The 13588-nt window shown below is 44.3% G+C and overlaps 1 long non-coding RNA gene across 1 annotated transcript; it reads right to left on the bottom strand.

Annotated features, from left to right (window-relative positions):
* Window positions 1-1650: 1650 nt before the first annotated feature.
* Window positions 1651-13555, bottom strand: LOC128809557 (uncharacterized). The gene is made up of 3 exons (XR_008437772.1): window positions 12992-13555; window positions 5830-5911; window positions 1651-1891 (listed from the first exon to the last, which is right to left on the bottom strand). It is a non-coding gene; the product is annotated as an uncharacterized LOC128809557 (long non-coding RNA).
* Between the last annotated feature and the right edge of the window lie 33 nt (window positions 13556-13588).

Below are 13588 nucleotides of genomic sequence, written 5' to 3' on the forward strand. Positions count from 1 at the left end.
GCCACCAGGTGTGGCAATGCTGCTGGAGAGCCTCCCTCTCTCATGTAACACCAGGTGTGGCTGGCTCTCTCTTTCCTCAGGCTGCTCCACAGTCACGTCCTTGCTGGACCAGCACAAAAATTCTGCGCTCACACAATGCAAACAGGCTTTCAGTCTAGCCCCTGTCCTCCTTCACAAGCCAGCCCCAAGGTCAGAGTCTGTACCAGACAGGTCTCGAGGCAGGCCAGTCAATAGAGCCTGTTGGGCTCAGGCCTTCTGCACAAGAGGGTGAAGTAGTGCCATCCCCAGTAGGTGAGGACTGTTGTGCTGGGATGCCTCTCTTCCCACCAGCCCATGTGCAGAACACAGCCCCTCCTCAGCCAGCCCTTTACAAATGATTTTTCAAAGGGCCTCTTGCTTGCTGCTGCTCTCATGTTGTGGCTGCTCTCACCCAGCAGGCACAGGAGCCTAGTGAGACCCTTCCTTGCAGTTTGCATGCAATGGTATATGCTAGAAAAACCTTAAATAGACCGTACCTACTTCAGTAAGTAGCTCAAAAGTGTAGCATACCACAGAAAAGAAAACCCTTTTTCCCATTAAATTAGATGTTAGGCATAATGCAAGCAGCTTTCTCCTTCATCTACACCCAGATTTCATCACGCAAGTCAATTGGAGCTGCACCTTAACAATTAAGAAAATAATTTGACCCAGTTAGGTGTTACAGAACAGACTTCAGTGGATTGCACAGACTGAAGAGACAGCAGAATGTTACCCATTGAATTTACTATCATGTTTGTTTTGGGAGCTAAATTATTCTTCCTAATTCTGCTAGCAGTGTAATATGCTGTCTCAGTAATGGAAAGCATATGAAAGCAAGCAGATGGTGAAAGCAGAAAAAATCCCAGCATGTCCTGATAATGTAGTAAGCAAGTTCATTTTTTTGGCATTAGGCTTTCATAACCAAGGCATGGTGATAACAAGTACAGACACATTTTTAGAGCACAGTTCATCAAAAAAATACAGCCAGTTTCATTGCAGGGCAATGGAAGATTACTTTTTGAGACTCCTATATAGATAAAACCTAGATGTGAATGTTGCTGAATTAGACCCATCATCTATTATTGCTAGAAGATGAGTGACAGAACAGATACTGGTCAGGAGTGATTCCATCACAGCTCCTGTGTTCTCTCATATCATTGCAAATGTAGAGTCTTTTGCCCATTGATTTGCAAATATGCAGCCATCCTGCATTACAGAAATACCACAGACCCTTCAATATAGGCTGTGATCACTGAAGGTACTATTGGAAATTAAAAATACTTCATGTTCCTTTAAAATTTCAACTTTTCTAGGTTGAAATTTTGAAGTATGAGGATGTTGCTTCTTGGATATTTGTGTATATCTGCAGTACATGGAGCACCCAGTCTGACTCCAGCAGCCTCTTGCTTCTCCTAGCCACATGTCCCATTCTTTCAGAACAGAAGGCAGAACAGCCTCAATGGGAAAAACACCCATTTGTTTAGCAAGTCTGAGAAAACTGAGACAACCTTGACTCACTGGCTGAGCAAAAGGCCCTGAATGTGCTTTCTGGGAAGGACACTATCTAGCCTGATGACCTTCAGACTACATTTTTAAGTCTCAGGACAAAACATGGACAGAAACAACACCAGATTCACCACTTATCATTTTAAGATTTGCCAAAGAAGGGATAAATTAATCTTTGTTATGATTTTTGTTTAAAGCAATGAGGCCACATCTTCATATAGCTGCAACCTGGACCAACCTTCAGCTTCCAGGAATTTGTTTCAGACAGAACAAACGAGGAGGAGACATGAAAACTGCTGCAGTGCTGAGTTCAAATGCCAGTGTACAGTTGTGGGGATCAATCCAGATCTGACCTCACTGATCTCTTCTGTTGGGAAAAGGGGTGAAGAGAGAGAGCCATATTTCTCATTAAAGTATCTAGTTGGTTACAATCCTTTTGCCCCCCCACCTTGCACTAGTACAGCACATTGAGTAATGTGAAGATTTCATTTTTAAAAAATATTTCATATGTACTGCTTCATTCTTGAGTTGAAGAAAAAAAGTCAAGAGTGTGGTTTTGATTGTTTCATCCGAGGACCTTGTGTTTTCTGCTTCCTGAGGAACATTTTCTCCCATTTTAATTTTAGTAATGGCTTGCTGATTTAACCTTCCAGGAGGCTTCTTCCAGATTGCTTTTAGTATCTTTGGGACATGGTGGTGACAAAATTCAGATTTCTTTGATGTCCCTATGCCTCCTTCATTTCAGTACTTGGGCAGGACATGGATCAGGGAAGAAATGGAATTGACAATCTTGTCCTCAGGTCACAGCTGTTTTCCTGCTCCTTTGCCTGTGGCACCATTTTTCCTGATGTCACCTCCCCTTTCCAGGTCTTGGAGGCATGGTAGAGCAGGCAGGTGACCTTTGCTGCCAGGGTCAAGTGGCTTTGACAGCCTGAGCTGGGGCAAAGCCTGAATATTTCTCCTGGCAGAGCCTTGGACAGGGACTGACCTGGGGATGGGCCCAAAACACCTGCTCAGACCCCCATGTCAGGGCAGGGATGGGCTGGGCACAGTCCCTGGCTGAAATGGCAGCAGGTCATGTCAGAGTATTGCCTTCCTCTGCTGTGCTGCCATTCTGTAATCCCTGCATCTCTTACAGGACAAGAGCCTGAGGTCCCTCCTGCAGAGAATTGAGACCTTGATCCCAAATTGCTTAGGCTGAGCTCAGCAAGCCTGTTTTCAAAGCAAAGCCTGCTCTCTGTGAGTAAATTTCCCTTTCAATTTTTCCTTGAAAATCCTGCAGCAAATGGCTTTAAATGCAGTGTCTGTGTGTAACTGCTCTTTTTGGTGTGTTTCCCGTAATGAGCCGTAACATATGTGTGTGTCTTTACACACCTCGGAACAATGCTATGCAAGCATTAGGAGATTTTTCTAACAACTAGTGAATGTGCTGCTTTTCACAGCTCACCCAAACACTCCTGCCTGATAAGCCTGCCTGCAGAGGGACGTTATCTGTATTTCTAGGATCAGCGGAAAAGAGAAAAAAAAAGTGGGAGGCATATCTGAATATTTTAAACTGCTAATTCTGATGCAAGGAAGTCACATAGAGGACACTTCTTGGATGGGGAAGCCTGAGGAGATGTTTGTGGAGCTGTAACACTATCCAGAGAAGGAAGTTCAGTGAGAAGTACAGAACCTTGATCTCTCTGGTGTTTCCTTTCTCTGTGCATCCTTGAGTGAACTATTCTATTTCTTCCTCTGGCAAGCACAATGCCAGTATATCCTCCAGTATAGCCATCCTCAGACATTCTAATGCAAATAAGTGAACTAAAACCACAGCAGCACCAGATGTACCTTGCACATGAGTATAACAGTGCAGGAGCAGTATTTGCCCCAGTGATGTCCTGTCTTCATTAGCACAGGGAAGTGCAGCATGCAGATGGTCAAGAGCCATCACTCACATGGCATGAGCAGCACCACCAGAACTGTGCAGGTGGGGTGCTTTTCCTCAGCCCCTGAGCCTGACTTCCTTGAGCCCCTGAATCCTGAACTACTCTAGTCAGAAATGTTCTAGCCCCAGGGCTCAGAAAACATCTTTCTGAAGAGTAAGAATTTTGCTGTGTTTCTGATTTTTACCTGAAGCAACCCAGCCTGCACTAGCTAACAGGCATTTTTCAGATGGATCTTTAGGCCAAGTCCTTCACATTTCAGTACAGAGCTGCACTGTTATTCAACACATTGCATTTTCCAGGAAAAGACATTTCCAAGAAAATGTAGCTGGATGTTTCTGCCCTGTGGTGGTTCTTCCATCTTTGATTACTGTCAAAAGCAAAAGATCTTGCTGTAATCCACCTTCCCAGTGAGGATGAGCCTCTGAGACAACAGTGTTCCTGCAGAAGTGAGGCAGGAAGCAACACTTGAGAACAGAGGATTGCATGGCTGGAAGGCATGCTTGCTGAGCAAAATATCATGTGCATCTTTTTTTTTGAAACATATCTAAGCCAAATTCTAGCTTCAGCAGGCACACAGCACCAACCTCCTGTCCATGCCCAATGCTAGCACAAACTCCACAGCCCTGCCCCACTCTCACCCAGACCATGTTACTCTGTGCAGAGATTTTTGTCTGCACTGAAGTCAGGAAATTCAGTTATAGTTCCCACAACAACCATAAATCCAGGTATTCTGAACAAATACTGTAAAACAAGTAGTTAGTTGCACAAGTGTTTCTCAGTAAATGCACGAGAGATCCAATGGTACAGCAGGCTTGGATCTCTACTGCAACTTCCACACCTGCCCCTGCAAAACCTGAGCATAGCTGAAAGAGGGGCTTGGAGGTAAAACCTTTTGACAGTTGATGCCAGGCACCAGATGTTCTGGGGTAGCTGTGAAATTTCTGGTGACTTGAGGCTATAATCCTGGTATTGGAGAAGGTGGCAACCACACTGTATGTCAGAGCCAGTGAGCAGCAGGTGTCTGCTGAACTCCACAGCAGTGCAGGCTAACAAGCATCCTCACATAACACAGTGTCTTCTGCTCTATTTACTGGCCTTAAGTGGACTTCATCATTTGGTAGCTGAGGGCTTCACACTTGTTAACATTTATCTCTGCAGAGGCTCTGTGAAGTAAGGAAGAACTGTTATCCCCATTTCACAGGAGAAGACTGAACCAGCAGGAGGCCTACATCCACCCCAGGGTCTCAGAGAGTCTGCAGCAGAGTCTGTGCCTCCCAAGTCTGAGGGTCATAACCTCATTTTCCAGTAGTGACAGAAAAGATACAGAACCAAAATTTCACAAGTTAATAAGTGCCAGGACCTTCTGGCTGGAGTCCACAGGCTGTGGCCTCTTGTCTTCAGCAGCATTCCTATTCTCCTCTGTTATTTCAAATATTTTATTGTAGCATTATCTTGTCTAGTCTAAACAATGGTCCCACTTGCTCTTGAGAGTTGTACTCTGTGAGGGAAAATGTTGAAAATTGTTATTATCCCCAGCGTTTGGGCACAGACACAGAGGGGTGGATGCTCCACAGTCAGGACCTATCATCCCTTTGCTACCCCAGCCTCCACTCTCTCTCTCTGCACTTGCACAGTGCATGAACCACCAGCAGCCCCCCAGTCCTTCCCTACCTGTTCCAAAGCTGTGCTCCTTTCCCAAGCACTCATGTCTCTCGAGTGACGAGGACGTGTGTGGCATCAGTGGCATCAGTCCAGATACATATTAATGGCAGAAGAGAGAAAAAACTGTGTCCCAAATTCTGAGATGACCCACCACAGAGAAAGATTCGAGCTGTGATGTTCCTGCCTCTGGATATGCTGTCTCTTAAAGCAGGCAGGAGTTCAAATCTCCAGCTCTGTTTCAGTCCTATCCACTAATAAAAACCCCATGTGTTACTGGAAGTACTATTGATGTCTGCTTTGGCATGTGAAGTGTGCATCACTTGCTTCATTGCCTTAAAAGCAATAAATCTCTGTTTATCTTGATGGTTACTTAGCAATGGAAAGCAGTGGCCAAATCAGTTATCTAAAAGGGGCTAAATGACAACTTGCTCCACACCCTATATAAGTGAGGCAGATAGCTTCAAAGCCCTTCTTGGTTCCATGTGACTGGGTCTATCCAGAGTGGTTGAAACAGGCCAGCATACAGCGCTCTGTCATCCTGGCATGTCCAAGCAATCCTGCTGCTGACCAGCCAAGGACACATGGGCATTTCTTAAGTTTCCACTGTGATTAGACATCCTGTGACAGTTTATGAACAAACAGCAACTGTATTTAGTCATGCCTTAAAATTTGGTGTATGTCCTACCCAGCTATTTCAAAGCATTTCACAAACCTGGTCCCTCTCTTGACTCAGGAATTCGTTGCAGTGGGTAAGATGTCTTCATAGGGATTTGTTTGTATTTTCCATTTTCCACCTGCAAATTGGGAAGAAGGTTATTCAGCCATTTTTGTGAAGGGATTTGGGAACTCTACAAAGAGAGTGCTGTTTAGGTGTCAGATATCAGTAGCAGTCTGTCACATTGAATTCAGCAAGGGAATGGCTGGCTCTGCTGTTGCAGCACTCATAGAGGACTCAACTCCCAGATGAATTAAGACTCTGTGTGACTGAATCTTTTTGCATATTCCTGCCTAACCTGTAAAATGGAGACAATAATGTTTCCCTGATTGCATGAATTTTGAGAGACAATACATTAATGGTACTGAGACCCTCACCATGCAACACCACACAACAAATAATTCTGCAATAGCCACACATACAGCATTCATCTGCATTTGTATTCAGCAGACTATGGAAGGAACTGGACTATTAACACCTCTACTCTAGGGCAAAATGCTTGGAGACCACATCTAGACATCCAGGTGTCTGCTGAACTTCATGGGGTTTGGTGTCCAAGTTTGGCTTGAATGTAGATTGCACAGCTAATTCCTACTTAATTTATAATAGCCTGAACCTCAACATGAACACCATTATTAGGAACCTGAATCAGCTGCCTATTTTGTGCCTTGGGTCTATGTCTTGAAATTATTCTATTGTCTGCTGCAATCTACTCCGAAGCTGGAGATTTGTTTCTACAGGAGGCAGGGAAACATTATGTTGCCAAACTACTTCCAGTCTTTTCCAGGATTACAAGTCAGGGAATGGTGGATAGATCTTGTGATTTCCATCCTACAATTTAAACCAGACAGGCTAGCCTTGCAGCATAAACATTCAAGCAAGAAAAGCAAAAAATTGGCAGAAGATGTTCTGTTTCCAGAATAACTGTGTTAATATGACTTATATTCTTTAACAAGATGGATATAAAGCTAATTTACAAGATAACTTGATCACTGTCTTTGATTCATCCCAATAAAATGTGGAGGTTTTGTTTTTGCTGTACAATTCTCCAGCCCTACTGCTTGTAACAGGTACAGGGACTAGTATCTGTGAGCTTTCCCTCTTGAGAAAAAACAATGTGAAGACACAAAATGCAGCAGCTGTTGCATAGCCAGAGCCATTGGGATGCGAGTAGGACAGGAATTATTGCAGGCAATGAGAGGGAGGATTTAACCTGAATCAAACCTCAAGACAAAAATGATGAACGACAAGTCCACACTGTATTTCATTGTTTTCACCATGTTGTTTACTTGCAGTTCCTTCATTTTGATACAGGTATCAATACCTGAAAAGTACTGACTGTGTGGCTGGCATACTAAACTATTAGAATAGTGGTAAAAATCTGTTTCCTGTTCATTTACTCTTTACATAGATGAAAGACAAGACAGTATCAGAAGCAGGGACAAAAAAAGAGACCCAGATAATTAGATGCCACTCATCTCAGAACTTGAAAGCCAGTAAAATAACTAAGGTGCTGTGAAAAAATATCTGCCACAATTAAAATGGCTGATTGGTGAGAGCTGCAGTGAAGGCCGGTGTATGGGGCCATGCTAAAAACATTGCTGGAAGGAGCCAGACCTACATACCTGGGGAAACTCAAAGCCAGATGAAGTCACATGGGCATTTCAAACCACAGGCTTGCAGGATGAATGTTTAGCTTCAATGGCACACAGCAAATTAGCACAACACCAGAGCAGACTTGAAGCTCCTCCTCCACAGGCCTGGGCACCAGCAGAGCTAAAGTTTGCATCATTTACCCAAGCCATGTCTTGGGAAGTTGTCAGGAACAGCCATCATGGCAGGTAAAGCCCCAGGTTTTGACAAATCCCAAAGCAATAGAGATTAAGAGGTTAAGGGTCTGATTTTCACTCTTTTGACTTTAACGCATGTGCTGTTCTACCCAGGTCTGAAGCACTGTGGCGGCCCAAAGCCTCTGAAGCAGATTTGGGGATGGAGTGGCTGAATTTCCTGAGCTGGTGAAGAGCTCTGGGAAATCTGTCAGGACAGTTCCAGAAGCCACTTGGGGCAGCATCATAGCACTTTCTGACTGTTCCTCAGCCACAGCCAGCTGGGATGCTCTGTATTTTTAATTCATCTCTATGTTAAATATTTGCTTGAACAACCTGAGGAAGTAGTCTGTGCTGAGCAGGGTTACCTTTTGCTGAAGGAGACTGGTGCTGTCACACCGGGCATGAAGGTGATTCAGCAGCGTCGCTTCAGAGGCAGAGCAGAGCTACACCAGGGAGCAGAATCCTTAACCTGCCCAAGTCAGACGTAGGAAAGTGCAACTGCCTGTGCTCAGCAGCATGGTGGGAGGGCAGCACGGAGGGTGCCAGGCTGAGAAGGATGAGAAGTGGGAGAACCACAGAGATGGGAAAAGGCCTGGGAAGCAGATGCTGATGTGAATGAGGAGGGACAATGAACATCTCTATGTCTCAGGCTAGATCTAGAACAGCTGGAAAAACTGACTGAATTTTTGTGGTTGCAACCAAAGTAACTGCTGAGAAAATTCCAGGATGACTGATCAAAGAATTGAAAAGAAAAAGTAATTTTACAAAACATTGAAGACTACCATGCTTCTTAATGATTCCTTCAGAGAGACAGCTAGGACTAATTTTGGAAGTAGCAGAACAACTTTATAAATGTTTTCTGGTGGTTTTATATTATTCTAAATTCTGCTTCTCAATACTTATCAGGTTTTGGGGTTTTTTTCCCCACTAACCATAAAGCATATGCTGTCTTGTATCCTGGTTACATGAGATAAACAGATAACCTTATTTTTCACAGTCAGTTTTTTAGCATTTCTGCCATTGAAGATCCTCTTCTACAGCTTCAAGTTGAAAAAATCTTTGTGGCAGATTTGGCATTGCCTGTAATAATTTATGAATGTGATGTGTTGACATGTTTATTGTGTGCATACATTGAGCTACTTCAATAGCTGGATTGTCAAGATGTGTACCCAGGAGAGAGAAGATGGATCCAGGCATACATTTTTGAGGAAACACTTGGGAAACAAAGCAAGCACTCTTCACTGTGATGTTTTGGCTGGGCCCCTGTTAGGCTCACTGGAGAGATTTCCCCAGGAGAAATGTGGGTGCCTGCAAAGCAAGACATGAAAGACCCCAGGGAATTTGCAGGGGACCATTTAAACAGACATTTCTGTGAGCAAGATTCCAAAAGGGGTTGAAAGTGCTCAGATCTGTAGATGTTTAATTTAGTAGACATTGGCAAGACTACTAGAAAAAGTGCATGTGAAATATTTTTTAACCAACATGCTTTATTTCATTGGTTAAGTGGCTCTTCTGTTTTAAAAATGTTTCAGTCATGCAGGAGGCTGAAGGTCTCTCTCCTCATGTATGTGTGTGAGCTTGGAAAATGCATGGGGTACGTAGGCTGAAGCTTGTGTTTAGTATAGTATGGGGGAATCAGATTATCCCATGCATGGAAAGGTAAAAACTCAAGGCCTGCTATAAGCAGAAGGCAAGCCAGAAAGATCACTGGCAACTGGGAATATAGCAGTAACCATAAGAAGATCATCACCTTTCATAAAAGTCCTTACATATAGTTCTACTAATGGCTTTTATTAAACATTTAAGCTTTAGCATTCAAGAGATTCTTATTTGTTACAAAAAAGCTGTCCTATTAACACAGAGTACAAAGTGAAACAAAGCTAATGAGCCTTAATACTTGCAGGATAATTCAAAGTTTAAGGGTGGTATTAACAAAAATAAAATAAGGAAGAGTGGAAAACTCCAGTTTCATTGTCCACTAGAGAACCTGAGTTTTTTCCTTTTGGATCATAAAACTAAATCTATTGCTCAACTCTTAAACTGTTACTAAAGTAGTGCAAAACCACATATATGTGCATAATTAAGTACCCCTATGTGACCATAAAAGGTCTCACTGGCTGTTCAAGGGGAAGGCAAGTGGGACTTGATCCAGCAGCATGAAAGAGGGAATGGCATTACTGTAATCTCCCTGTATTTCTTTACTTTGATGGGCTCACCCTTATGTGGTAGAGTGATGGGGTGTACAGCAGTGGCAGCTGTGTTCCAGTGCAGAGTCTGGGCTGTGTGCCCTGGGCATCTGAGACACAACAGCAAATTGTCCTGGAACTGCACAGGTATTTATCCTATGGAAATCATACCTCAAATCAGACACACAAAAAAACTGAGGCACTGGGTATATTAGATATACCTGAAAAGTTAGGTGAATTTTTTATTTTTTTGCCTTCTGGTTTTGCAATGTCAGATATGAATGGTAAATGGGTAAGTGGAAAAAAAGTCACTGAGTCCTGCCCTTGAAAACGTAATCTAGCTTAAAGTACTGCACTTCAATCTTTGCATTTAAATGAAGAGACCAAACAAGTTCAAGAAACAAACAGGGTAAAGAGCACAGCTATAAAATGACATTTTGGAAGTGACAAGTGAGCAGTTGTATGGTGACCAATCTCCTACCACATTAATGCTCAATTTCATGTGGCCTCCATTAGCCACACCACCTGTCCTGGGAGCTCCCCATATGTCCCAGTCTTGATAAAAATTTTTGGAAATATAAAAAGGGAACGAGTATCAACATAACACAATGGAGTTGTGGGGCAGGGCATACACAGGGGCACTGTTCACATCTCATGCAACACCTAGCTCCACTCCTTGATAAATAATCACATCTTGCTACAGCAAGACCTTGAAGAGGCACAAGGGGTTTTATAGGTGGACTTAGAGCTACTCAGTAGATGCAGTCAAGCTCCTTTTGAGCTGCCTCTCCTGTAAGACTGGAGCCTTTCCCAGGAGGGATCCCTGTGCCAAAGGGTCTCTCATCTGTTTGACCGTGGAGCAAGCACCACATTGTGCTGGCAGCAGAGAGGAGGAAGCAGAGAGATTTTTTCCTGAGGTAGTAGAAGAATCACCTGTGCCCTGGGGGCTGCAAACTCGGGCCAAGAGACAGAAATAACCCAGGAGTTGTTAGCTGAAGAGCTTGGATTTACAGACTCTCCAGGAGAACAAGGCTTAATTAAAATCTCCAAGGAAAATTAGATAAAATGGACTGATGTCGACATCAGAAAACTTCTACAGCATAAATCATAAATTCTCCCCAGTTTGGAGAGAGGTAAGAATTTCATCTCCATTAATTTAATCCGGCAGATAGAGATAACAAAGCAGCCTCTACGTGGGAGAGTTAACATGGCTTGGATTGATACAGAGAGACAAGATGCACTTGCAGGCATAGGAAAAATGCTTCTCTGAGAAAATTTCCACTATTAATATTTTTCCCTTGCAAATGTGGGTCTTCTAAAACACTCTTTTCTTTTGGAAGGATCTAAATGAGGAGGAGGTGGGAAGTAGAGCTACAAAGCATGTAAGAAAGCCTCAAATACATGAGTGGGAGGAAGGAGGAAGAAATTAAAGAATAATGAAGCTTGCATCACTGAGAGCAAACAACAGAAGAAGGGAAATGCACGCACTTGCGGCTAAATTTTGAAGGAACCTAGGCTGAGGTTTCAAACAGCTGTGGTTAGCATAGATGCAGGCACAGAGTAATTCAGATGATCTGATCAAAGAACAAAGAAATGTTAAAACTGATTTCATTAGGAAAAATACCTGCCTTAGAATTAATGGGTAAGCACGGGACAAGATGCCTTGTTTGTATTGTTGATATGAAGTGGCCCTGAGAGGATTATCATCATCTGTAGTATCCAGATTCATTACAAGACTTGGGCATTGCTTCAGTGGGGCCAGGATTTTACCCTTCATGGAGTCTCTGTTGGCATCTGTGAGATTTCCTTGTGTGATGACGGTGCAAACAGGTACCTATATTTTTAAAAACGATTAATGGAAATCTTGTTATTAACATGGTGCCCAGGGTCCCCAGCTCTAGCTGCATCAATAGTTGAGCCCAAATGTTCAGCTACTCTTGGAATGTTGTCACTCAAACCAAATCAGACACTTCTACTTTGAGAGCTTCTCCGGTGACCATCACTCCAATCTGAACCAGAAAACAAGCCTGGAAGAGGAGCCTGGGGTTGGGTTCATCCACACCTTCTGATTTTTGTCAGTGCTTTGCTGTAAGGGCATTCAGCAAGCCAGGCTGATCTATCTCAACAAAGTCTTCAAAAATTTTGCAGAGCTTTTGCAGAGCAGTCAGTAGAAAACTTTCAGCTGAACTGAACGAGGAACCTGTGTGTCTTACACAGGAATCCTGTGGGATGGGATTGTCTCTGTGTCTCCAAAACCACCTACAAAATGAAAACTGTAACTTTTCTCAGGAAACCCCAAGGTTTTATATTCACTTTGGAATAAACTGAGCCCATCCATCCATTGAAGAGGCAAGCATCAGGGAATCAACAGGAGGTTTTGCCATCTGCAGATGAGCAATGCTCAGGGACATAACTAGGACCAAGATGGATGCAGGGAGAAATTTCATGCCAGCAATTTTTACAAATGGAAAGGCTACGCTGCAACTCCAACCTATACTGGCTTTTCAAAATCAGCTTGGAGACAGCAAAAAAAAAGGGCAGAGGAACAAGTTTTCATTTCCTAGTAGAGCTATATTTGATACAGATAGAAAACCCCATTCCTTTTCTTTTTTCACATCTCTTGTCATTAAAATTCAGAGTTGATACCTTTTGTACATCGTTGTGCAATATGCTGGTGCAAAATCTGGGTCTCCTTGGTCATGCCCACAGCAAAGTGTGTTGATCTAAGGTTGGCAGTCCTGTAGAGTAGTGGAGTTTGGGTAGGCAGGAAAAAGAATTTGGGGGTTACAGCTGTCATTCTGTCCAATGTCCAAGCTTTGTGTCCAGGAAAGAATGCATCCCTTAGGGGAAAAGAAAAAAATCTCATCCCATCCCAAACCAGCCATTCCCAGCTGTTATGATAAAATAAATCTAAAAGGATAAACTAGGCTTTTCCAGAAGTCACTACAGCAATCACATATGCCTCGAGTTGTCATTCTACAGGGTTGGATAAAGAAAGCTAACTTTAAATTAATAAATAAATGCCCATTACAGGCTTGACAGTCTCCAGGTGTGTGGCACTGCTGATGGCACCAGCTCCCTCTGAGATCCTGCCAGCCTTTGCACTTGCAGACTGGCCTTGTTCAGCCCAAAGCTCCCCCTCACCTGTTTTCATGGCAGCAAGGCAGGACAAGCAGCAGGTGGAGGCTGGGGGGGCGGGCTGCGAAGGGGCAGACGAGTGGGCAGGAGGAGGCAGGTGCACCCCTGGCGTTGCAGGCTCTCACGGCAAGGGGAGGTTTCTCTGTTTTCAGCCGTAAATAGGAGGTGTCAGGCCTCACTGAGGCTCCCGTCGGGTAAGACGGTAAAAAATAACAGTTTCAGTTCTGCATGTCTCGTTTTTCAACGTGTAAAAGACCGGCTCCGGTGGCACGCAGGCCGTTCCCAGTCGCAACGAGACGGCCAAGGAAGGCAGCCGAGGCGTGTGGGCACTCGCCGGGGGCTGTGCCGCGACGGGCTCGGCCGGACAGGCTCGGCCTCGGTGGGACAGCGGGCCCGAGACGGCTCCCCTGAAGGAAAAGGGACAGAACGCGTGGAACCTGCATCCTCCGCTCAAGCCTGCTGCATCCCCGCACACCGGCAGGAAAACACCCCCGAGGGAGCAGCACCTCTCAACCCGCCCCCGGCCAGCTTCCCGCTCCCGAAGTTTTTCCTTCGGGGAAGCCCGGCGCGGGCACCAGCCGCCAGCTCCGGGGGACGGCTCGG

The sequence above is a fragment of the Vidua macroura genome, chromosome 6, assembly GCF_024509145.1.
Source record: "Vidua macroura isolate BioBank_ID:100142 chromosome 6, ASM2450914v1, whole genome shotgun sequence".
Classification (NCBI taxonomy): domain Eukaryota; kingdom Metazoa; phylum Chordata; class Aves; order Passeriformes; family Viduidae; genus Vidua; species Vidua macroura.